Genomic DNA, 2,680 nt, shown 5'->3' on the forward strand with positions numbered 1-2,680 from the left:
GGCTCCAGATTATGAAGTAGTAAGTGGCTCACATAGTTCAACAACCTCTCCTTCATCTGAAATCCCAGTTGTGGAGCCTGCAACCAGCATGCTACAATCCGGTGCACCGACAGAGCCAGTTTCTATTGAGCTACTGTTAGATGTTGGTGAGATCTATGCAAATGCTAAGTCACCTGCAGAGTTTACTAAGATAATGCAGTCACTATCAGCTGCACAGAAGTACAGGTTACTCACACACCACAAAAAGCCAGCAAGAAACCACACATTTCCTACACAGTTTCTTGGCGGTTGTAACCGCAGCTTTCGGTATGACTGGCTTGTAGAAAACCCATGGTTGGTATACAGTGAGCGTGCTGATGGCATGTTCTGTATTGTTTGTGCAATTTTCTGCAATGATTCCAGTAAAGGCTATTTAGTTAGTAAGCCATTTCGTATATGGAACAAAAAGAGCGAGAAAACCAAAGAACATGTCGCTTACTGTTCCACCAGAAATGCATGGAATTAGCAGACAATTTCAAGCACACAGTAGAAAACCCAGATGCCACAATTACTGCACAGTATGATGCACACAGAGCTGCAAACATCAAGCACAATCGGTCAATTCTGAAATCCTTGGCTAGCGCAGTATTGTTCTGCGCTAGACAATGCATTGCATTGCGAGGAGATTCAGAAAACCTTGATACAGCTGGCAATCCTGGTAATTTTCTTGCATTACTAAAGCTATTAGCAAATCATGATGCTATCTTGAGAGACCACTTGGAAGCACCTGCTATGCGAAATGCCACCTACATTTCACCCCAAACTCAAAATGATTTGATTGATGTTTTGGGTGAGCAGATTTTTGCTGGCATAGTAGGGGACATCAATGCTTCACCACTTTATTCAGTGCTTTGTGACGAGGTTACTTCCCATAATCAGGAGTATCTGTCAGTGTGTATCAGGTTTTTAGACCAGAGGAAAGAAATTCGGGAAGAGTTTTTAGCATTTCTACCTTTAGAAAGGATCACAGGTGAGGCCATTTCACAAGTTGTCCTAAAATTTTTGCGCGACAGTGGAATTCCTTCATCTAACATGCGTGGCCAAGGATATGATGGTGCGAGTAATATGTCTTCTGATGCTGTAGGTGTCCAGGCACGCATTAAACAAGTGGCCCCTTTAGCCACATATGTGCACTGCAGTGGTCATTGTCTTAATCTTGTTATTAGCAAAAGTTGTAGGTTACCGCAAATAAGAAATGTTCTAGATCGCATGCAAAGCTGTTGCCGATTTTTTCTCAACAGTCCAAAGCGAATTGGTGTCCTGCAACTTGTTGTTAGGCATAATGTGGTGGATGAGACACGAAGAAAGCCTTTGCTAAGATCTCTGCAAAACTAGATGGGCAGAACGACAGAGTGCGTATCAGCACTTTTATCAAGCTTTTGTGTTTATTGCAGAGGCCCTAGAGCTGATTGGTTATAAGCGACACTTAGATAGGTATGGCGATACGTATGCAGATTGGGATACAGCATCCCGCAGTGATGCACAGCAAATGCTAGCTAGTATTACGAACTTTGAGTTCATTGTGGTATTTCTTACTGTGTACCAATATCTATCTCACTTAGCTGGTATCACAGTAAAGCTGCAGAAGCGTGCCCTAGATATAATAGAAGCACATGAGCAGATTGTTGAAGTGTCAAAGGTTTACAAAGATGAGAGGCAGAAAGTAGATAATGGCTTTGGCAAAATCTTTGCTCAAGCAAGTAGAATGGCTGAAACAGTTGGTAGTACTGTTAAAATGCCACGCATAGTTTCTAGGCAACAGCATCGTAGCAATGCCACAGCTACTACTCCTCAGGAATATTTCCAGAGGAATGTTGCAGTTCCTTTTCTTGATCACATCATTGCATTCATTGAGCAGCAATTCTCTGACTCATCATTTACTGCTATCATGCTTTTAGGCCTTGTTCCATCTGTTCTTTGTTCAAAGCCTGTAAATCTTGATTCAGCTGTTAGCCAGTACAGCACTGATCTTCCATCTCCTGAATTGTTCCATATGGAACTAAAGCGATGGAAGGGTCGCTACATTGCAATAAAAGCTGATGACAGGCCATCATCAGCTGCAGAAGCCATTAAAGAATGTGACAGGGATATGTTCCCAAACATCTATGTCTTAATGCAGATTGCTTGCACAGTTCCTGTGACATCTTGTGAATGCGAAAGAAGTGCCAGTGGTTTGAGGCGGCTGAACAATTTCACAAGAGTGTCAATGGGAAAAGATCGGCTTTCATTTCTTGCACTTCTGCACATTCACTATGACACTGCAATTGATATAGATAAGGTAGTAGATAGTTTTGCTAGACGTCATCCCCGAAGACTTGAACTTAAATCAATCCTATAATTTAAGTAACTTTACAATTACTGTACACACAAATTCGTGTATACTTTCTTATCTAATAGCTATTTACATATTTTGTGTAATGCACAATTGTATTGTAGCTATTTATTATTTCTATGAAATTTGAAGTACGTATTGTGGCTATAACTACTCCTTTATGACTATACTTATATTGTAATATAGTTAGCCATATGCAGTATAAGTTATATATAGAAAATAGTCAGAAAATGCCACCAGTTTCAATCTCCAGACTCCAATTTTCAAAAATTTTCTGGGGGGGGCATGCCCCCAGACCCCCCTAGATTG

General features: G+C 41.0%; 1 pseudogene; it reads left to right on the plus strand.

Moving 5' to 3' along the window:
• Nucleotides 1-771: 771 nt before the first annotated feature.
• LOC136244809 (52 kDa repressor of the inhibitor of the protein kinase-like) lies at nt 772-2,377 on the plus strand (annotated as a pseudogene).
• Nucleotides 2,378-2,680: the final 303 nt, after the last annotated feature.

The sequence above is a fragment of the Dysidea avara genome, chromosome 14 (genome assembly GCF_963678975.1).
Source record: "Dysidea avara chromosome 14, odDysAvar1.4, whole genome shotgun sequence".
NCBI classification, from domain to species: Eukaryota; Metazoa; Porifera; class Demospongiae; order Dictyoceratida; family Dysideidae; genus Dysidea; species Dysidea avara.